Here is a 16,802-nt window from a genome sequence, read left to right on the forward strand (position 1 = left end):
GGTGAAATACAATTTTTCCATATTCTACTCTCGGCAGAGCCTCGGTGGTTCAATGGTAGAATTCTCGCCTGCCACGCGGGAGATCCGGGTTCGATTCCCGGCCGATGCATGTTTTGGTCGTCATTTGATGCATAACGATATTGTGTTTAAATTGTATTATCCTTACTTCAGGGTCTTTCGAAATTAATAAAAAAAATTCAAAAAGTATGTAAAATGATAATTTTTAAATTGATAAACCCTTCCAAAAATATTATTCGCTATAATAATTCAAAGAAATATTTGGTTTGATTATCAAATATTCAGGTGAAATACCATTTTTCCATATTCTACTCTTGGCAGAGCCTCGGTGGTTCAATGGTAGAATTCTCGCCTGCCACGCGGGAGATCCGGGTTCGATTCCCGGCCGATGTATGTTTTGGTCGTCATTTGATGCATAACGATATTGTGTTTAAATTGTATTGTCCTTACTTCAGGGTCTTGGGAATATATTAAAAAAATTACGAAAATTAAGTAAAATGATAATTGTTAAATTGATAAATCCTTCTAAAAATATTATTTGAGATAATAATTCAAAGAAATATTTGGTTTTATTATCAAATATTCAGGTGAAATAATTTTCTTTCCATATTCTGCTCTTTGCAGAGCATCGGTGGTTCAATGGTAGAATTCTCGCCTGCCACGCGGGAGATCCGGGTTCGATTCGCGGCCGATGCATGTTGTGGTCGTCATTTGATGCATAACGATTTTGTGTTTAAATTGTATTATCCTTACTTCAGGGTCTTTCGAAATTAATAAAAAAAATTCAAAAAGTATGTAAAATGATAATTTTTAAATTGATAAACCCTTCCAAAAATATTATTCGCTATAATAATTCAAAGAAATATTTGGTTTGATTATCAAATATTTAGGTGAAATACCATTTTTTCAAAATTCTACTCTTTGCAGAGCCTCGGTGGTTCAATGGTTGAATTCTCGCCTGCCACGCGGGAGATCCGGGTTCGATTCCCGGCCGATGCATGTTTTGGTCGTCATTTGATGCATAACGATACTGTGTTTAAATTGTATTATCCTTACTTCAGGGTCTTTCGAAATTAATAAAAAGAATTCAAAAAGTATGTAAATTGATAATTTTTAAATTGATAAACCCTTCTAAAAATATTATTTGAGATAATAATTCAAAGAAATATTTGGTTTGATTATCAAATATTCAGGTGAAATACCATTTTTCCATACTCTACTCTAGGCAGAGCCTCGGTGGTTCAATGGTAGAATTCTCGCATGCCACGCGGGAGATCCGGGTTCGATTCCCGGCCGATGTATGTTTTGGTCGTCATTTGATGCATAACGATATTGTGTTTAATTGTATTATCCTTACTTCAGGGTCTTGGGAATATATTAAAAAAATTACGAAAATTAAGTAAAATGATAATTGTTAAATTGATAAATACTTCTAAAAATATTATTTGAGATAATAATTCAAAGAAATATTTGGTTTTATTATCAAATATTCAGGTGAAATACCATTCTTTCCATATTCTACTCTTTGCAGAGCATCGGTGGTTCAATGGTAGAATTCTCGCCTGCCACGCGGGAGATCCGGGTTCGATTCCCGGCCGATGCATGTTGTGGTCGTCATTTGATGCATAAGGATTTTGTGTTTAAATTGTATTATCCTTATTTTAGGGTCTTTCGAAATTAATAAAAAAAATTACGAAAAGTATGTAAAATAATAATTTTTAAATTGATAAACCCTTCTAAAAATATTATTTGAGATAATAATTCAAAGAATTATTTGGTTTGATTATCAAATATTGAGGTGAAATACAATTTTTCCATATTCTACTCTCGGCAGAGCCTCGGTGGTTCAATGGTAGAATTCTCGCCTGTCACGCGGGAGATCCGGGTTCGATTCCCGGCCGATGCATGTTTTGGTCGTCATTTGATGCATAACGATATTGTGTTTAAATTGTATTATCCTTACTTCAGGGTCTTTCGAAATTAATAAAAAAAATTCAAAAAGTATGTAAAATGATAATTTTTAAATTGATAAACCCTTCCAAAAATATTATTCGCTATAATAATTCAAAGAAATATTTGGTTTGATTATCAAATATTCAGGTGAAATACCATTTTTCCATATTCTACTCTTACCAGAGCCTCGGTGGTTCAAAGGTAGAATTCTCGCCTGCCACGCGGGAGATCCGGGTTCGATTCCCGGCCGATGCATGTTGTGGTCGTCATTTGATGCATAACGATTTTGTGTTTAAATTGTATTATCTTTACTTCAGGGTCTTTCGAAATTAATAAAAAATTACGAAAAGTATGTAAAATAATAATTTTTAAATTGATAAACCCTTCTAAAAATATTATTTGAGATAATAATTCAAAGAAATATTTGGTTTGATTATCAAATATTCAGGTGAAATACAATTTTTCCATATTCTACTCTCGGCAGAGCCTCGGTGGTTCAATGGTAGAATTCTCGCCTGCCACGCGGGAGATCCGGGTTCGATTCCCGGCCGATGTATGTTTTGGCCGTCATTTCATGCATAACGATATTGTGTTTAAATTGTATTATCCTTACTTCAGGGTCTTTCGAAATTAATAAAAAAAATTCAAAAAGTATGTAAAATGATAATTTTTAAATTGATAAACCCTTCCAAAAATAGTATTCGCTATAATAATTCAAAGAAATATTTGGTTTGATTATCAAATATTCAGGTGAAATACAATTTTTCCATATTCTACTCTCGGCAGAGCCTCGGTGGTTCAATGGTAGAATTCTCGCCTGCCACGCGGGAGATCCGGGTTCGATTCCCGGCCGATGTATGTTTTGGCCGTCATTTCATGCATAACGATATTGTGTTTAAATTGTATTATCCTTACTTCAGGGTCTTTCGAAATTAATAAAAAAAATTCAAAAAGTATGTAAAATGATAATTTTTAAATTGATAAACCCTTCCAAAAATATTATTCGCTATAATAATTCAAAGAAATATTTGGTTTGATTATCAAATATTCAGGTGAAATACAATTTTTCCATATTCTACTCTCGGCAGAGCCTCGGTGGTTCAATGGTAGAATTCTCGCCTGCCACGCGGGAGATCCGGGTTCGATTCCCGGCCGATGTATGTTTTGGTCGTCATTTCATGCATAACGATATTGTGTTTAAATTGTATTATCCTTACTTCAGGGTCTTGGGAATATATTAAAAAAATTACGAAAATTAAGTAAAATGATAATTGTTAAATTGATAAATCCTTCTAAAAATATTATTTGAGATAATAATTCAAAGAAATATTTGGTTTTATTATCAAATATTCAGGTGAAATACCATTCTTTCCATATTCTGCTCTTTGTAGAGCATCGGTGGTTCAATGGTAGAATTCTCGCCTGCCACGCGGGAGATCCGGGTTCGATTCCCGGCCGATGCATGTTGTGGTCGTCATTTGATGCATAACGATTTTGTGTTTAAATTGTATTATCCTTACTTCAGGGTCTTTCGAAATTAATAAAGAAAATTACGAAAAGTATGTAAAATAATTTTTAAATTGATAAACCCTTCTAAAAATATTATTTGAGATAATAATTCAAAGAAATATTTGGTTTGATTATCAAATATTGAGGTGAAATACAATTTTTCCATATTCTACTCTCGGCAGAGCCTCGGTGGTTCAATGGTAGAATTCTCGCCTGCCACGCGGGAGATCCGGGTTCGATTCCCGGCCGATGCATGTTTTGGTCGTCATTTGATGCATAACGATATTGTGTTTAAATTGTATTATCCTTACTTCAGGGTCTTTCGAAATTAATAAAAAAAATTCAAAAAGTATGTAAAATGATAATTTTTAAATTGATAAACCCTTCCAAAAATATTATTCGCTATAATAATTCAAAGAAATATTTGGTTTGATTATCAAATATTCAGGTGAAATACCATTTTTCCATATTCTACTCTTGGCAGAGCCTCGGTGGTTCAATGGTAGAATTCTCGCCTGCCACGCGGGAGATCCGGGTTCGATTCCCGGCCGATGTATGTTTTGGTCGTCATTTGATGCATAACGATATTGTGTTTAAATTGTATTGTCCTTACTTCAGGGTCTTGGGAATATATTAAAAAAATTACGAAAATTAAGTAAAATGATAATTGTTAAATTGATAAATCCTTCTAAAAATATTATTTGAGATAATAATTCAAAGAAATATTTGGTTTTATTATCAAATATTCAGGTGAAATAATTTTCTTTCCATATTCTGCTCTTTGCAGAGCATCGGTGGTTCAATGGTAGAATTCTCGCCTGCCACGCGGGAGATCCGGGTTCGATTCGCGGCCGATGCATGTTGTGGTCGTCATTTGATGCATAACGATTTTGTGTTTAAATTGTATTATCCTTACTTCAGGGTCTTTCGAAATTAATAAAAAAAATTCAAAAAGTATGTAAAATGATAATTTTTAAATTGATAAACCCTTCCAAAAATATTATTCGCTATAATAATTCAAAGAAATATTTGGTTTGATTATCAAATATTTAGGTGAAATACCATTTTTTCAAAATTCTACTCTTTGCAGAGCCTCGGTGGTTCAATGGTTGAATTCTCGCCTGCCACGCGGGAGATCCGGGTTCGATTCCCGGCCGATGCATGTTTTGGTCGTCATTTGATGCATAACGATACTGTGTTTAAATTGTATTATCCTTACTTCAGGGTCTTTCGAAATTAATAAAAAGAATTCAAAAAGTATGTAAATTGATAATTTTTAAATTGATAAACCCTTCCAAAAATATTATTCGCTATAATAATTCAAAGAAATATTTGGTTTGATTATCAAATATTCAGGTGAAATACAATTTTTCCATATTCTACTCTCGGCAGAGCCTCGGTGGTTCAATGGTAGAATTCTCGCCTGCCACGCGGGAGATCCGGGTTCGATTCCCGGCCGATGTATGTTTTGGCCGTCATTTCATGCATAACGATATTGTGTTTAAATTGTATTATCCTTACTTCAGGGTCTTTCGAAATTAATAAAAAAAATTCAAAAAGTATGTAAAATGATAATTTTTAAATTGATAAACCCTTCCAAAAATATTATTCGCTATAATAATTCAAAGAAATATTTGGTTTGATTATCAAATATTCAGGTGAAATACAATTTTTCCATATTCTACTCTCGGCAGAGCCTCGGTGGTTCAATGGTAGAATTCTCGCCTGCCACGCGGGAGATCCGGGTTCGATTCCCGGCCGATGTATGTTTTGGTCGTCATTTCATGCATAACGATATTGTGTTTAAATTGTATTATCCTTACTTCAGGGTCTTGGGAATATATTAAAAAAATTACGAAAATTAAGTAAAATGATAATTGTTAAATTGATAAATCCTTCTAAAAATATTATTTGAGATAATAATTCAAAGAAATATTTGGTTTTATTATCAAATATTCAGGTGAAATACCATTCTTTCCATATTCTGCTCTTTGTAGAGCATCGGTGGTTCAATGGTAGAATTCTCGCCTGCCACGCGGGAGATCCGGGTTCGATTCCCGGCCGATGCATGTTGTGGTCGTCATTTGATGCATAACGATTTTGTGTTTAAATTGTATTATCCTTACTTCAGGGTCTTTCGAAATTAATAAAGAAAATTACGAAAAGTATGTAAAATAATTTTTAAATTGATAAACCCTTCTAAAAATATTATTTGAGATAATAATTCAAAGAAATATTTGGTTTGATTATCAAATATTGAGGTGAAATACAATTTTTCCATATTCTACTCTCGGCAGAGCCTCGGTGGTTCAATGGTAGAATTCTCGCCTGCCACGCGGGTGATCCGGGTTCGATTCCCGGCCGATGCATGTTTTGGTCGTCATTTGATGCATAACGATACTGTGTTTAAATTGTATTATCCTTACTTCAGGGTCTTTCGAAATTAATAAAAAGAATTCAAAAAGTATGTAAATTGATAATTTTTAAATTGATAAACCCTTCTAAAAATATTATTTGAGATAATAATTCAAAGAAATATTTGGTTTGATTATCAAATATTCAGGTGAAATACCATTTTTCCATACTCTACTCTAGGCAGAGCCTCGGTGGTTCAATGGTAGAATTCTCGCATGCCACGCGGGAGATCCGGGTTCGATTCCCGGCCGATGTATGTTTTGGTCGTCATTTGATGCATAACGATATTGTGTTTAATTGTATTATCCTTACTTCAGGGTCTTGGGAATATATTAAAAAAATTACGAAAATTAAGTAAAATGATAATTGTTAAATTGATAAATACTTCTAAAAATATTATTTGAGATAATAATTCAAAGAAATATTTGGTTTTATTATCAAATATTCAGGTGAAATACCATTCTTTCCATATTCTACTCTTTGCAGAGCATCGGTGGTTCAATGGTAGAATTCTCGCCTGCCACGCGGGAGATCCGGGTTCGATTCCCGGCCGATGCATGTTGTGGTCGTCATTTGATGCATAAGGATTTTGTGTTTAAATTGTATTATCCTTATTTTAGGGTCTTTCGAAATTAATAAAAAAATTACGAAAAGTATGTAAAATTATAATTTTTAAATTGATAAACCCTTCTAAAAATATTATTTGAGATAATAATTCAAAGAAATATTTGGTTTGATTATCAAATATTCAGGTGAAATACAATTTTTCCATATTCTACTCTTGGCAGAGCCTCGGTGGTTCAATGGTAGAATTCTCGCCTACCACGCGGGATATCCGGGTTCGATTCCCGGCCGATGTATGTTTTGGTCGTCATTTGATGCATAACGATATTGTGTTTAAATTGTATTATCCTTACTTTAGGGTCTTTCGAAATTAATAAAAAAAATTCAAAAAGTATGTAAATGATAATTTTTAAATTGATAAACCCTTCCAAAAATATTATTCGCTATAATAATTCAAAGAAATATTTGGTTTGATTATCAAATATTCAGGTGAAATACAATTTTTCCATATTCTACTCTCGGCAGAGCCTCGGTTGTTCAATGGTAGAATTCTCGCCTGCCATGCGGGAGATCCGGGTTCGATTCCCGGCCGATGTATGTTTTGGTCGTCATTTGATGCATAACGATATTGTGTTTAAATTGTATTATCCTTACTTCAGGGTCTTGGGAATATGTTAAAAAAATTACGAAAATTAAGTAAAATGATAATTGTTAAATTGATAAATCCTTCTAAAATATTATTTGAGATAATAATTCAAAGAAATATTTGGTTTGATTATCAAATATTGAGGTGAAATACAATTTTTCCATATTCTACTCTCGGCAGAGCCTCGGTGGTTCAATGGTAGAATTCTCGCCTGCCACGCGGGAGATCCGGGTTCGATTCCCGGCCGATGCATGTTTCGGTCGTCATTTGATGCATAACGATATTGTGTTTAAATTGTATTATCCTTACTTTAGGGTCTTTCGAAATTAATAAAAAATTACGAAAAGTATGTAAAATAATAATTTTTAAATTGATAAACCCTTCTAAAAATATTATTTGAGATAATAATTCAAAGAAATATTTGGTTTGATTATCAAATATTCAGGTGAAATACAATTTTTCCATATTCTACTCTCGGCAGAGCCTCGGTGGTTCAATGGTAGAATTCTCGCCTGCCACGCGGGAGATCCGGGTTCGATTCCCGGCCGATGCATGTTTTGGTCGTCATTTGATGCATAACGATATTGTGTTTAAATTGTATTATCCCTACTTCAGGGTCTTTCGAAATTAATAAAAAAAATTCAAAAAGTATGTAAATGATAATTTTTAAATTGATAAACCCTTCCAAAAATATTATTCGCTATAATAATTCAAAGAAATATTTGGTTTGATTATCAAATATTCAGGTGAAATACCATTTTTCCATATTCTACTCTTGGCAGAGCCTCGGTGGTTCAATGGTAGAATTCTCGCCTGCCACGCGGGAGATCCGGGTTCGATTCCCGGCCGATGCATGTTGTGGTCGTCATTTGATGCATAACGATTTTTTGTTTAAATTGTATTATCTTTACTTCAGGGTCTTTCGAAATTAATAAAAAATTACGAAAAGTATGTAAAATAATAATTTTTAAATTGATAAACCCTTCTAAAAATATTATTTGAGATAATAATTCAAAGAAATATTTGGTTTGATTATCAAATATTCAGGTGAAATACAATTTTTCCATATTCTACTCTCGGCAGAGCCTCGGTGGTTCAATGGTAGAATTCTCGCCTGCCACGCGGGAGATCCGGGTTCGATTCCCGGCCGATGCATGTTTTGGTCGTCATTTGATGCATAACGATATTGTGTTTAAATTGTATTATCCCTACTTCAGGGTCTTTCGAAATTAATAAAAAAAATTCAAAATGTATGTAAAATGATAATTTTTAAATTGATAAACCCTTCCAAAAATATTATTCGCTATAGTTCAAAGAAATATTTGGTTTGATTATCAAATATTTAGGTGAAATACCATTTTTTCAATATTCTACTCTTTTCAGAGCCTCGGTGGTTCAATGGTAGAATTCTCGTCTGCCACGCGGGAGATCCGGGTTCGATTCCCGGCCGATGCATGTTTTGGTCGTCATTTGATGCATAACGATATTGTGTTTAAATTTTATTATCCTTACTTCATGGTCTTTCGAAATTAATAAAAAAATTCAAAAAGTATGTAAAATGATAATTTTTAAATTGATAAACCCTTCTAAAAATATTATTTGAGATAATAATTCAAAGAAATATTTGGTTTGATTATCAAATATTCAGGTGAAATACAATTTTTCCATATTCTACTCTCGGCAGAGCCTCGGTGGTTCAATGGTAGAATTCTCGCCTGCCACGCGGGAGATCCGGGTTCGATTCCCGGCCGATGCATGTTTCGGTCGTCATTTGATGCATAACGATATTGTGTTTAAATTGTATTATCCTTACTTTAGGGTCTTTCGAAATTAATAAAAGAAATTCAAAAAGTATGTAAATGATAATTTTTAAATTGATAAACCCTTCCAAAAATATTATTCGCTATAATAATTCAAAGAAATATTTGGTTTGATTATCAAATATTCAGGTGAAATCCCATTTTTCCATATTCTACTCTTGGCAGAGCCTCGGTGGTTCAATGGTAGAATTCTCGCCTGCCACGCGGGAGATCCGGGTTCGATTCCCGGCCGATGCATGTTGTGGTCGTCATTTGATGCATAACGATTTTGTGTTTAAATTGTATTATCTTTACTTCAGGGTCTTTCGAAAGTAATAAAAAATTACGAAAAGTATGTAAAATAATAATTTTTAAATTGATAAACCCTTCTAAAAATAATATTTGAGATAATAATTCAAAGAAATATTTGGTTTGATTATCAAATATTCAGGTGAAATACAATTTTTCCATATTCTACTCTCGACAGAGCCTCGGTGGTTCAGTGGTAGAATTCTCGCCTGCCACGCGGGAGATCCGGGTTCGATTCCCGGCCGACGCATGTTTTGGTCGTCATTTGATGCATAACGATATTGTGTTTAAATTGTATTATCCTTACTTCAGGGTCTTTCGAATTTAATAAAAATAATTCAAAAAGTATGTAAAATGATAATTTTTAAATTGATAAACCCTTCCAAAAATATTATTTGAGATAAAAATTCAAAGAAATATTTGTTTTATTATCAAATATTCAGGTAAATTACCATTTTTCCATATTCTACGCTTGGCAGAGCCTCGGTGGTTCAATGGTAGAATTCTGGCCTGCCACGCGGGAGATCCGGGTTCGATTCCCGGCCGATGCATGTTGTGGTCGTCATTTGATGCATAACGATTTTGTGTTTAAATTGTATTATCCTTACTTCAGGGTCTTTCGAAATTATTAAAAAAATTACGAAAAGTATGTAAAATAATAATTTTTAAATTGATAAACCCTTCTAAAAATATTATTTGAGATAATAATTCAAAGAAATATTTGGTTTGATTATCAAATATTCAGGTGAAATACAATTTTTCCATATTCTACTCTCGGCAGAGCCTCGGTGGTTCAATGGTAGAATTCTCGCCTGCCACGCGGGAGATCCGGGTTCGATTCCCGGCCGATGCATGTTTTGGTCGTCATTTGATGCATAACAATTTTGTGTTTAAATTGTATTATCCTTACTTCAGGGTCTTTCGAAATTAATAAAAAAAAACTCAAAAAGTAAGTAAAATGATAATTTTTAAATTGATAAACCCTTCCAAAAATATTATTCGCTATAATAATTCAAAGAAATATTTGGTTTGATTATCAAATATTTAGGTGAAATACTATTTTTTCAATATTCTACTCTTTGCAGAGCCTCGGTGGTTCAATGGTAGAATTCTCGCCTGCCACGCGGGAGATCCGGGTTCGATTCCCGGCCGATGCATGTTTTGGTCGTCATTTGATGCATAACGATATTGTGTTTAAATTGTATTATCCTTACTTCAGGGTCTTTCGAAATTAATAAAAAAAACTCAAAAAGTAAGTAAAATGATAATTTTTAAATTGATAAACCCTTCCAAAAATATTATTCGCTATAATAATTCAAAGAAATATTTGGTTTGATTATCAAATATTTAGGTGAAATACCATTTTTTCAATATTCTACTCTTTGCAGAGACTCGGTGGTTCAATGGTAGAATTCTCGTCTGCCACGCGGGAGATCCGGGTTCGATTCCCGGCCGATGCATGTTTTGGTCGTCATTTGATGCATAACGATATTGTGTTTAAATTCTATTATCTTTATTTCAGGGTCTTTCGAAATTAATAAAAAATTACGAAAAGTATGTAAAATAATAATTTTTAAATTGATCAACCCTTCTAAAAATATTATTTGAGATAATAATTCAAAGAAATATTTGGTTTGATTATCAAATATCAGGTGAAATACCATTTTTCCATATTCTACTCTTGGCAGAGCCTCGGTGGTTCAATGGTAGAATTCTCGCCTGCCACGCGGGAGATCCGGGTTCGATTCCCGGCCGACGCATGTTTTGGTCGTCATTTGATGCATAACGATATTGTGTTTAAATTGTATTATCCTTACTTCAGGGTCTTTCGAAATTAATAAAAAAATTACGAAAAGTATGTAAAATAATAATTTTTAAATTGATAAACCCTTCTAAAAATATTATTTGAGATAATAATTCAAAGAAATATTTGGTTTGATTATCAAATATTCAGGTGAAAAACCATTTTTCCATATTCTACTCTTGGCAGAGCTTCGGTGGTTCAATGGTAGAATTCTCGCCTGCCACGCGGGAGATCCGGGTTCGATTCCCGGCCGATGCATGTTTTGGTCGTCATTTGATGCATAACAATTTTGTGTTTAAATTGTATTATCCTTACTTCAGGGTCTTTCGAAATTAATAAAAAAAAACTCAAAAAGTAAGTAAAATGATAATTTTTAAATTGATAAACCCTTCCAAAAATATTATTCGCTATAATAATTCAAAGAAATATTTGGTTTGATTATCAAATATTTAGGTGAAATACTATTTTTTCAATATTCTACTCTTTGCAGAGCCTCGGTGGTTCAATGGTAGAATTCTCGCCTGCCACGCGGGAGATCCGGGTTCGATTCCCGGCCGATGCATGTTTTGGTCGTCATTTGATGCATAACGATATTGTGTTTAAATTGTATTATCCTTACTTCAGGGTCTTTCGAAATTAATAAAAAAAACTCAAAAAGTAAGTAAAATGATAATTTTTAAATTGATAAACCCTTCCAAAAATATTATTCGCTATAATAATTCAAAGAAATATTTGGTTTGATTATCAAATATTTAGGTGAAATACCATTTTTTCAATATTCTACTCTTTGCAGAGACTCGGTGGTTCAATGGTAGAATTCTCGTCTGCCACGCGGGAGATCCGGGTTCGATTCCCGGCCGATGCATGTTTTGGTCGTCATTTGATGCATAACGATATTGTGTTTAAATTCTATTATCTTTATTTCAGGGTCTTTCGAAATTAATAAAAAATTACGAAAAGTATGTAAAATAATAATTTTTAAATTGATCAACCCTTCTAAAAATATTATTTGAGATAATAATTCAAAGAAATATTTGGTTTGATTATCAAATATCAGGTGAAATACCATTTTTCCATATTCTACTCTTGGCAGAGCCTCGGTGGTTCAATGGTAGAATTCTCGCCTGCCACGCGGGAGATCCGGGTTCGATTCCCGGCCGACGCATGTTTTGGTCGTCATTTGATGCATAACGATATTGTGTTTAAATTGTATTATCCTTACTTCAGGGTCTTTCGAAATTAATAAAAAAATTACGAAAAGTATGTAAAATAATAATTTTTAAATTGATAAACCCTTCTAAAAATATTATTTGAGATAATAATTCAAAGAAATATTTGGTTTGATTATCAAATATTCAGGTGAAAAACCATTTTTCCATATTCTACTCTTGGCAGAGCTTCGGTGGTTCAATGGTAGAATTCTCGCCTGCCACGCGGGAGATCCGGGTTCGATTCCCGGCCGATACATGTTTTTGTCGTCATTTGATGCATAACGATATTGTGTTTAAATTGTATTATCCTTACTTCAGGCTCTTTCGAAATAAATAAAAAAATTGCGAAAATTAAGTAAAGTGATAATTTTTAAATTGATAAACCCTTCTAAAAAATTAATTGAGATAATAATTCAAAGAAATATTTGGTTTGATTATCAAATATTCAGGTGAAATAACATTCTTTCCATATTCTACTCTTTGCAGTGCCTCGGTGGTTCAAAGGTAGAATTCTCGCCTGTCACGCGGGAGATCCGGGTTCGATTCCCGGCCGATGCATGTTTTGGTCGTCATTTGATGTATAAGGATATTGTGTTTAAATTGTATTATCCTTACTTCAGGGTCTTTCGAAATTAATAAAAAAAAACTCAAAAAGTAAGTAAAATGATAATTTTTAAATTGATAAACCCTTCCAAAAATATTATTCGCTATAATAATTCAAAGAAATATTTGGTTTGATTATCAAATATTTAGGTGAAATACTATTTTTTCAATATTCTACTCTTTGCAGAGCCTCGGTGGTTCAATGGTAGAATTCTCGCCTGCCACGCGGGAGATCCGGGTTCGATTCCCGGCCGATGCATGTTTTGGTCGTCATTTGATGCATAACGATATTGTGTTTAAATTGTATTATCCTTACTTCAGGGTCTTTCGAAATTAATAAAAAAAACTCAAAAAGTAAGTAAAATGATAATTTTTAAATTGATAAACCCTTCCAAAAATATTATTCGCTATAATAATTCAAAGAAATATTTGGTTTGATTATCAAATATTTAGGTGAAATACCATTTTTTCAATATTCTACTCTTTGCAGAGACTCGGTGGTTCAATGGTAGAATTCTCGTCTGCCACGCGGGAGATCCGGGTTCGATTCCCGGCCGATGCATGTTTTGGTCGTCATTTGATGCATAAAGATTTTGTGTTTAAATTCTATTATCTTTATTTCAGGGTCTTTCGAAATTAATAAAAAATTACGAAAAGTATGTAAAATAATAATTTTTAAATTGATAAACCCTTCTAAAAATATTATTTGAGATAATAATTCAAAGAAATATTTGGTTTGATTATCAAATATTCAGGTGAAAAACCATTTTTCCATATTCTACTCTTGGCAGAGCTTCGGTGGTTCAATGGTAGAATTCTCGCCTGCCACGCGGGAGATCCGGGTTCGATTCCCGGCCGATACATGTTTTTGTCGTCATTTGATGCATAACGATATTGTGTTTAAATTGTATTATCCTTACTTCAGGCTCTTTCGAAATAAATAAAAAAATTGCGAAAATTAAGTAAAGTGATAATTTTTAAATTGATAAACCCTTCTAAAAAATTAATTGAGATAATAATTCAAAGAAATATTTGGTTTGATTATCAAATATTCAGGTGAAATAACATTCTTTCCATATTCTACTCTTTGCAGTGCCTCGGTGGTTCAAAGGTAGAATTCTCGCCTGTCACGCGGGAGATCCGGGTTCGATTCCCGGCCGATGCATGTTTTGGTCGTCATTTGATGTATAAGGATATTGTGTTTAAATTGTATTATCCTTACTTCAGGGTCTTTCGAAATTAATAAAAAAAAACTCAAAAAGTAAGTAAAATGATAATTTTTAAATTGATAAACCCTTCCAAAAATATTATTCGCTATAATAATTCAAAGAAATATTTGGTTTGATTATCAAATATTTAGGTGAAATACTATTTTTTCAATATTCTACTCTTTGCAGAGCCTCGGTGGTTCAATGGTAGAATTCTCGCCTGCCACGCGGGAGATCCGGGTTCGATTCCCGGCCGATGCATGTTTTGGTCGTCATTTGATGCATAACGATATTGTGTTTAAATTGTATTATCCTTACTTCAGGGTCTTTCGAAATTAATAAAAAAAACTCAAAAAGTAAGTAAAATGATAATTTTTAAATTGATAAACCCTTCCAAAAATATTATTCGCTATAATAATTCAAAGAAATATTTGGTTTGATTATCAAATATTTAGGTGAAATACCATTTTTTCAATATTCTACTCTTTGCAGAGACTCGGTGGTTCAATGGTAGAATTCTCGTCTGCCACGCGGGAGATCCGGGTTCGATTCCCGGCCGATGCATGTTTTGGTCGTCATTTGATGCATAAAGATTTTGTGTTTAAATTCTATTATCTTTATTTCAGGGTCTTTCGAAATTAATAAAAAATTACGAAAAGTATGTAAAATAATAATTTTTAAATTGATAAACCCTTCTAAAAATATTATTTGAGATAATAATTCAAAGAAATATTTGGTTTGATTATCAAATATTCAGGTGAAAAACCATTTTTCCATATTCTACTCTTGGCAGAGCTTCGGTGGTTCAATGGTAGAATTCTCGCCTGCCACGCGGGAGATCCGGGTTCGATTCCCGGCCGATACATGTTTTTGTCGTCATTTGATGCATAACGATATTGTGTTTAAATTGTATTATCCTTACTTCAGGCTCTTTCGAAATAAATAAAAAAATTGCGAAAATTAAGTAAAGTGATAATTTTTAAATTGATAAACCCTTCTAAAAAATTAATTGAGATAATAATTCAAAGAAATATTTGGTTTGATTATCAAATATTCAGGTGAAATAACATTCTTTCCATATTCTACTCTTTGCAGTGCCTCGGTGGTTCAAAGGTAGAATTCTCGCCTGTCACGCGGGAGATCCGGGTTCGATTCCCGGCCGATGCATGTTTTGGTCGTCATATGATGTATAAGGATATTGTGTTTAAATTGTATTATCCTTACTTCAGGGTCTTTCGAAATTAATAAAAAAATTACGAAAATTAAGTAAAATGATAATTTTTAAATTGATAAACCCTTCTAAAAAAATTATTTGAAATAATAATTCAAAGAAATATTTGTTTGATTATCAAATATTCAGGTGAAATAAAATTCTTTCCATATTCTGCTCTTGGCAGAGCCTCGGTGGTTCAATGGTAGAACTCTCGCCTGCCACGCGGGAGATCCGGGTTCGATTCCCGGCCGATGCATGTTTTGGTCGTCATTTGATGCATAACGATATTGTGTTTATATTGTATTATCCTTACTTCAGGGTCTTTCGAAATTAATAAAACAACTACGAAAATTAAGTAAAATGATAATTGTTAAATTGATAAATCCTTCTAAAAATACTATTTGAGATAATAATTCAAAGAAATATTTGGTTTGATTATCAAATATTCAGGTGAAATAACATTCTTTCCATATTCTACTCTTTGCAGAGCATCGATGGTTCAATGGTAGAATTCTCTTCTGCCACGCGGGAGATCCGGGTTCGATTCCCGGCCGATGCATGTTTTGGTCATCATTTGATGCATAACGATATTGTGTTTAAATTGTATTATCCTTACTTCAGGCTCTTTCGAAATAAATAAAAAAATTGCGAAAATTAAGTAAAGTGATAATTTTTAAATTGATAAACCCTTCTAAAAATATTATTTGAGATAATAATTCAAAGAAATATTTGGTTTGATTATCAAATATTCAGGTGAAAAAACATTCTTTCCATATTCTACTCTTTGCAGAGCATCGGTGGTTCATTAGTAGAATTCTCGCCTGCCACGCGGGAGATCCAGGTTCGATTCCCGGCCGATGCATGTTTTGGTCGTCTTTGATGCATAACGATATTGTGTTTAAATTGTATTATCCTTACTTCAGGCTCTTTCGAAATTAATAAAAAAATTGCGAAAATTAAGTAAAGTGATAATTTTTAAATTGATAAACCCTTCTAAAAAATTATTTGAGATAATAATTCAAAGAAATATTTGGTTTGATTATCAAATATTCAGGTGAAATAACATTCTTTCCATATTCTACTCTTTGCAGTGCCTCGGTGGTTCAAAGGTAGAATTCTCGCCTGTCACGCGGGAGATCCCGGTTCGATTCCCGGCCGATGCATGTTTTGGTCGTCATTTGATGCATAAGGATATTGTGTTTAAATTGTATTATCCTTACTCAGGGTCTTTCGAAATTAATAAAAAAATTACGAAAATTAAGTAAAATGATAATTTTTAAATTGATAAACCCTTCTAAAAAAATTATTTGAGATAATAATTCAAAGAAATATTTGTTTGATTATCAAATATTCAGGTGAAATAACATTCTTTCCATATTCTACTCTTTGCAGAGCATCGATGGTTCAATGGTAGAATTCTCTTCTGCCACGCGGGAGATCCGGGTTCGATTCCCGGCCGATGCATGTTTTGGTCATCATTTGATGCATAACGATATTGTGTTTAAATTGTATTATCCTTACTTCAGGGTCTTGGGAATATACTAAAAAAA

General features: G+C 33.0%; 50 non-coding genes across 50 annotated transcripts; all 50 read left to right on the forward strand.

Annotated features, from left to right (window-relative positions):
* Positions 1 to 38: 38 nt before the first annotated feature.
* TRNAG-GCC (transfer RNA glycine (anticodon GCC)) lies at positions 39 to 109 on the forward strand. The gene has a single exon. It is a non-coding gene; the product is annotated as a tRNA-Gly (tRNA).
* Positions 110 to 340: 231 nt separating this feature from the next.
* TRNAG-GCC (transfer RNA glycine (anticodon GCC)) lies at positions 341 to 411 on the forward strand. The gene has a single exon. It is a non-coding gene; the product is annotated as a tRNA-Gly (tRNA).
* Positions 412 to 643: 232 nt separating this feature from the next.
* On the forward strand, positions 644 to 714 carry TRNAG-GCC (transfer RNA glycine (anticodon GCC)). The gene has a single exon. It is a non-coding gene; the product is annotated as a tRNA-Gly (tRNA).
* Positions 715 to 946: 232 nt separating this feature from the next.
* TRNAG-GCC (transfer RNA glycine (anticodon GCC)) lies at positions 947 to 1,017 on the forward strand. Its single transcript has one exon. It is a non-coding gene; the product is annotated as a tRNA-Gly (tRNA).
* A 533-nt stretch (positions 1,018 to 1,550) lies between these two features.
* Positions 1,551 to 1,621, forward strand: TRNAG-GCC (transfer RNA glycine (anticodon GCC)). Its single transcript has one exon. It is a non-coding gene; the product is annotated as a tRNA-Gly (tRNA).
* Positions 1,622 to 1,853: 232 nt separating this feature from the next.
* TRNAD-GUC (transfer RNA aspartic acid (anticodon GUC)) lies at positions 1,854 to 1,924 on the forward strand. The gene has a single exon. It is a non-coding gene; the product is annotated as a tRNA-Asp (tRNA).
* Positions 1,925 to 2,155: 231 nt separating this feature from the next.
* TRNAG-GCC (transfer RNA glycine (anticodon GCC)) lies at positions 2,156 to 2,226 on the forward strand. The gene has a single exon. It is a non-coding gene; the product is annotated as a tRNA-Gly (tRNA).
* Positions 2,227 to 2,456: 230 nt separating this feature from the next.
* TRNAG-GCC (transfer RNA glycine (anticodon GCC)) lies at positions 2,457 to 2,527 on the forward strand. The gene has a single exon. It is a non-coding gene; the product is annotated as a tRNA-Gly (tRNA).
* A 231-nt stretch (positions 2,528 to 2,758) lies between these two features.
* TRNAG-GCC (transfer RNA glycine (anticodon GCC)) lies at positions 2,759 to 2,829 on the forward strand. The gene has a single exon. It is a non-coding gene; the product is annotated as a tRNA-Gly (tRNA).
* A 231-nt stretch (positions 2,830 to 3,060) lies between these two features.
* On the forward strand, positions 3,061 to 3,131 carry TRNAG-GCC (transfer RNA glycine (anticodon GCC)). The gene has a single exon. It is a non-coding gene; the product is annotated as a tRNA-Gly (tRNA).
* A 232-nt stretch (positions 3,132 to 3,363) lies between these two features.
* On the forward strand, positions 3,364 to 3,434 carry TRNAG-GCC (transfer RNA glycine (anticodon GCC)). Its single transcript has one exon. It is a non-coding gene; the product is annotated as a tRNA-Gly (tRNA).
* Positions 3,435 to 3,663: 229 nt separating this feature from the next.
* Positions 3,664 to 3,734, forward strand: TRNAG-GCC (transfer RNA glycine (anticodon GCC)). Its single transcript has one exon. It is a non-coding gene; the product is annotated as a tRNA-Gly (tRNA).
* A 231-nt stretch (positions 3,735 to 3,965) lies between these two features.
* TRNAG-GCC (transfer RNA glycine (anticodon GCC)) lies at positions 3,966 to 4,036 on the forward strand. Its single transcript has one exon. It is a non-coding gene; the product is annotated as a tRNA-Gly (tRNA).
* A 232-nt stretch (positions 4,037 to 4,268) lies between these two features.
* On the forward strand, positions 4,269 to 4,339 carry TRNAG-GCC (transfer RNA glycine (anticodon GCC)). Its single transcript has one exon. It is a non-coding gene; the product is annotated as a tRNA-Gly (tRNA).
* Positions 4,340 to 4,571: 232 nt separating this feature from the next.
* On the forward strand, positions 4,572 to 4,642 carry TRNAG-GCC (transfer RNA glycine (anticodon GCC)). Its single transcript has one exon. It is a non-coding gene; the product is annotated as a tRNA-Gly (tRNA).
* Positions 4,643 to 4,873: 231 nt separating this feature from the next.
* On the forward strand, positions 4,874 to 4,944 carry TRNAG-GCC (transfer RNA glycine (anticodon GCC)). The gene has a single exon. It is a non-coding gene; the product is annotated as a tRNA-Gly (tRNA).
* Positions 4,945 to 5,175: 231 nt separating this feature from the next.
* Positions 5,176 to 5,246, forward strand: TRNAG-GCC (transfer RNA glycine (anticodon GCC)). Its single transcript has one exon. It is a non-coding gene; the product is annotated as a tRNA-Gly (tRNA).
* A 232-nt stretch (positions 5,247 to 5,478) lies between these two features.
* On the forward strand, positions 5,479 to 5,549 carry TRNAG-GCC (transfer RNA glycine (anticodon GCC)). The gene has a single exon. It is a non-coding gene; the product is annotated as a tRNA-Gly (tRNA).
* Positions 5,550 to 5,778: 229 nt separating this feature from the next.
* On the forward strand, positions 5,779 to 5,849 carry TRNAG-GCC (transfer RNA glycine (anticodon GCC)). Its single transcript has one exon. It is a non-coding gene; the product is annotated as a tRNA-Gly (tRNA).
* Positions 5,850 to 6,382: 533 nt separating this feature from the next.
* TRNAG-GCC (transfer RNA glycine (anticodon GCC)) lies at positions 6,383 to 6,453 on the forward strand. Its single transcript has one exon. It is a non-coding gene; the product is annotated as a tRNA-Gly (tRNA).
* Positions 6,454 to 6,684: 231 nt separating this feature from the next.
* On the forward strand, positions 6,685 to 6,755 carry TRNAG-ACC (transfer RNA glycine (anticodon ACC)). Its single transcript has one exon. It is a non-coding gene; the product is annotated as a tRNA-Gly (tRNA).
* A 230-nt stretch (positions 6,756 to 6,985) lies between these two features.
* TRNAG-GCC (transfer RNA glycine (anticodon GCC)) lies at positions 6,986 to 7,056 on the forward strand. Its single transcript has one exon. It is a non-coding gene; the product is annotated as a tRNA-Gly (tRNA).
* A 230-nt stretch (positions 7,057 to 7,286) lies between these two features.
* On the forward strand, positions 7,287 to 7,357 carry TRNAG-GCC (transfer RNA glycine (anticodon GCC)). The gene has a single exon. It is a non-coding gene; the product is annotated as a tRNA-Gly (tRNA).
* Positions 7,358 to 7,587: 230 nt separating this feature from the next.
* On the forward strand, positions 7,588 to 7,658 carry TRNAG-GCC (transfer RNA glycine (anticodon GCC)). The gene has a single exon. It is a non-coding gene; the product is annotated as a tRNA-Gly (tRNA).
* Positions 7,659 to 7,888: 230 nt separating this feature from the next.
* Positions 7,889 to 7,959, forward strand: TRNAG-GCC (transfer RNA glycine (anticodon GCC)). The gene has a single exon. It is a non-coding gene; the product is annotated as a tRNA-Gly (tRNA).
* Positions 7,960 to 8,189: 230 nt separating this feature from the next.
* On the forward strand, positions 8,190 to 8,260 carry TRNAG-GCC (transfer RNA glycine (anticodon GCC)). The gene has a single exon. It is a non-coding gene; the product is annotated as a tRNA-Gly (tRNA).
* Positions 8,261 to 8,489: 229 nt separating this feature from the next.
* On the forward strand, positions 8,490 to 8,560 carry TRNAG-GCC (transfer RNA glycine (anticodon GCC)). Its single transcript has one exon. It is a non-coding gene; the product is annotated as a tRNA-Gly (tRNA).
* A 230-nt stretch (positions 8,561 to 8,790) lies between these two features.
* Positions 8,791 to 8,861, forward strand: TRNAG-GCC (transfer RNA glycine (anticodon GCC)). Its single transcript has one exon. It is a non-coding gene; the product is annotated as a tRNA-Gly (tRNA).
* A 230-nt stretch (positions 8,862 to 9,091) lies between these two features.
* On the forward strand, positions 9,092 to 9,162 carry TRNAG-GCC (transfer RNA glycine (anticodon GCC)). The gene has a single exon. It is a non-coding gene; the product is annotated as a tRNA-Gly (tRNA).
* Positions 9,163 to 9,392: 230 nt separating this feature from the next.
* TRNAG-GCC (transfer RNA glycine (anticodon GCC)) lies at positions 9,393 to 9,463 on the forward strand. Its single transcript has one exon. It is a non-coding gene; the product is annotated as a tRNA-Gly (tRNA).
* A 230-nt stretch (positions 9,464 to 9,693) lies between these two features.
* Positions 9,694 to 9,764, forward strand: TRNAG-GCC (transfer RNA glycine (anticodon GCC)). Its single transcript has one exon. It is a non-coding gene; the product is annotated as a tRNA-Gly (tRNA).
* A 231-nt stretch (positions 9,765 to 9,995) lies between these two features.
* On the forward strand, positions 9,996 to 10,066 carry TRNAG-GCC (transfer RNA glycine (anticodon GCC)). The gene has a single exon. It is a non-coding gene; the product is annotated as a tRNA-Gly (tRNA).
* Positions 10,067 to 10,299: 233 nt separating this feature from the next.
* On the forward strand, positions 10,300 to 10,370 carry TRNAG-GCC (transfer RNA glycine (anticodon GCC)). Its single transcript has one exon. It is a non-coding gene; the product is annotated as a tRNA-Gly (tRNA).
* A 227-nt stretch (positions 10,371 to 10,597) lies between these two features.
* Positions 10,598 to 10,673, forward strand: TRNAG-GCC (transfer RNA glycine (anticodon GCC)). Its single transcript has one exon. It is a non-coding gene; the product is annotated as a tRNA-Gly (tRNA).
* Positions 10,674 to 10,902: 229 nt separating this feature from the next.
* On the forward strand, positions 10,903 to 10,973 carry TRNAG-GCC (transfer RNA glycine (anticodon GCC)). The gene has a single exon. It is a non-coding gene; the product is annotated as a tRNA-Gly (tRNA).
* A 231-nt stretch (positions 10,974 to 11,204) lies between these two features.
* Positions 11,205 to 11,275, forward strand: TRNAG-GCC (transfer RNA glycine (anticodon GCC)). Its single transcript has one exon. It is a non-coding gene; the product is annotated as a tRNA-Gly (tRNA).
* Positions 11,276 to 11,508: 233 nt separating this feature from the next.
* On the forward strand, positions 11,509 to 11,579 carry TRNAG-GCC (transfer RNA glycine (anticodon GCC)). Its single transcript has one exon. It is a non-coding gene; the product is annotated as a tRNA-Gly (tRNA).
* A 227-nt stretch (positions 11,580 to 11,806) lies between these two features.
* Positions 11,807 to 11,882, forward strand: TRNAG-GCC (transfer RNA glycine (anticodon GCC)). The gene has a single exon. It is a non-coding gene; the product is annotated as a tRNA-Gly (tRNA).
* A 229-nt stretch (positions 11,883 to 12,111) lies between these two features.
* TRNAG-GCC (transfer RNA glycine (anticodon GCC)) lies at positions 12,112 to 12,182 on the forward strand. Its single transcript has one exon. It is a non-coding gene; the product is annotated as a tRNA-Gly (tRNA).
* Positions 12,183 to 12,413: 231 nt separating this feature from the next.
* On the forward strand, positions 12,414 to 12,484 carry TRNAG-GCC (transfer RNA glycine (anticodon GCC)). The gene has a single exon. It is a non-coding gene; the product is annotated as a tRNA-Gly (tRNA).
* A 231-nt stretch (positions 12,485 to 12,715) lies between these two features.
* On the forward strand, positions 12,716 to 12,786 carry TRNAD-GUC (transfer RNA aspartic acid (anticodon GUC)). Its single transcript has one exon. It is a non-coding gene; the product is annotated as a tRNA-Asp (tRNA).
* Positions 12,787 to 13,019: 233 nt separating this feature from the next.
* TRNAG-GCC (transfer RNA glycine (anticodon GCC)) lies at positions 13,020 to 13,090 on the forward strand. Its single transcript has one exon. It is a non-coding gene; the product is annotated as a tRNA-Gly (tRNA).
* Positions 13,091 to 13,317: 227 nt separating this feature from the next.
* TRNAG-GCC (transfer RNA glycine (anticodon GCC)) lies at positions 13,318 to 13,393 on the forward strand. Its single transcript has one exon. It is a non-coding gene; the product is annotated as a tRNA-Gly (tRNA).
* Positions 13,394 to 13,623: 230 nt separating this feature from the next.
* TRNAG-GCC (transfer RNA glycine (anticodon GCC)) lies at positions 13,624 to 13,694 on the forward strand. The gene has a single exon. It is a non-coding gene; the product is annotated as a tRNA-Gly (tRNA).
* A 231-nt stretch (positions 13,695 to 13,925) lies between these two features.
* On the forward strand, positions 13,926 to 13,996 carry TRNAD-GUC (transfer RNA aspartic acid (anticodon GUC)). The gene has a single exon. It is a non-coding gene; the product is annotated as a tRNA-Asp (tRNA).
* Positions 13,997 to 14,229: 233 nt separating this feature from the next.
* TRNAG-GCC (transfer RNA glycine (anticodon GCC)) lies at positions 14,230 to 14,300 on the forward strand. Its single transcript has one exon. It is a non-coding gene; the product is annotated as a tRNA-Gly (tRNA).
* A 227-nt stretch (positions 14,301 to 14,527) lies between these two features.
* On the forward strand, positions 14,528 to 14,603 carry TRNAG-GCC (transfer RNA glycine (anticodon GCC)). Its single transcript has one exon. It is a non-coding gene; the product is annotated as a tRNA-Gly (tRNA).
* A 230-nt stretch (positions 14,604 to 14,833) lies between these two features.
* TRNAG-GCC (transfer RNA glycine (anticodon GCC)) lies at positions 14,834 to 14,904 on the forward strand. Its single transcript has one exon. It is a non-coding gene; the product is annotated as a tRNA-Gly (tRNA).
* Positions 14,905 to 15,135: 231 nt separating this feature from the next.
* On the forward strand, positions 15,136 to 15,206 carry TRNAD-GUC (transfer RNA aspartic acid (anticodon GUC)). The gene has a single exon. It is a non-coding gene; the product is annotated as a tRNA-Asp (tRNA).
* A 231-nt stretch (positions 15,207 to 15,437) lies between these two features.
* TRNAG-GCC (transfer RNA glycine (anticodon GCC)) lies at positions 15,438 to 15,508 on the forward strand. The gene has a single exon. It is a non-coding gene; the product is annotated as a tRNA-Gly (tRNA).
* The last annotated feature ends 1,294 nt before the right edge of the window (positions 15,509 to 16,802 follow it).

Source organism: Phalangium opilio, unplaced genomic scaffold (genome assembly GCF_054372755.1).
Source record: "Phalangium opilio isolate 3A_F unplaced genomic scaffold, DU_Popi_V2 ptg000002l_1, whole genome shotgun sequence".
Lineage (NCBI taxonomy): Eukaryota > Metazoa > Arthropoda > Arachnida > Opiliones > Phalangiidae > Phalangium > Phalangium opilio.